Here is a 265-nt window from a genome sequence, read left to right on the forward strand (position 1 = left end):
CTCCTCCTCCTCCCATGTTGTGACAATGACAAATAAAGTATCTATCTACTTTAAGCTCCTTTCAGTCCATTTTATGCCAAAATTGATTGTTTAGTAGACCTATAAAAAGACCAACTCATTTTATTCAAACATTCAATGCAAATTTTAATAAACAATGAAACTCGTTGAGAGTGATAAATACCTTCTTGTCTTTTTATTCCTTGTTCCTTTTAAAATGCCTTGTGGATTAATTTGTTAATTTACTTTTTTTTCCATTTAAGTTTTC

General features: G+C 29.4%; 1 long non-coding RNA gene and 1 pseudogene across 1 annotated transcript in view; both read left to right on the forward strand.

Annotated features, from left to right (window-relative positions):
- The window catches only part of LOC116695329 (5-hydroxytryptamine receptor 3A-like), a 176,825-nt pseudogene that overhangs the window by 144,828 nt on the left and 31,732 nt on the right, over nucleotides 1-265 (forward strand).
- The window catches only part of LOC116695338 (uncharacterized), a 6,718-nt gene that overhangs the window by 1,267 nt on the left and 5,186 nt on the right, over nucleotides 1-265 (forward strand). The gene's annotated exons all lie outside the window — the stretch shown is intronic.

The sequence above is a fragment of the Etheostoma spectabile genome, chromosome 9, assembly GCF_008692095.1.
Source record: "Etheostoma spectabile isolate EspeVRDwgs_2016 chromosome 9, UIUC_Espe_1.0, whole genome shotgun sequence".
Classification (NCBI taxonomy): Eukaryota; Metazoa; Chordata; class Actinopteri; order Perciformes; family Percidae; genus Etheostoma; species Etheostoma spectabile.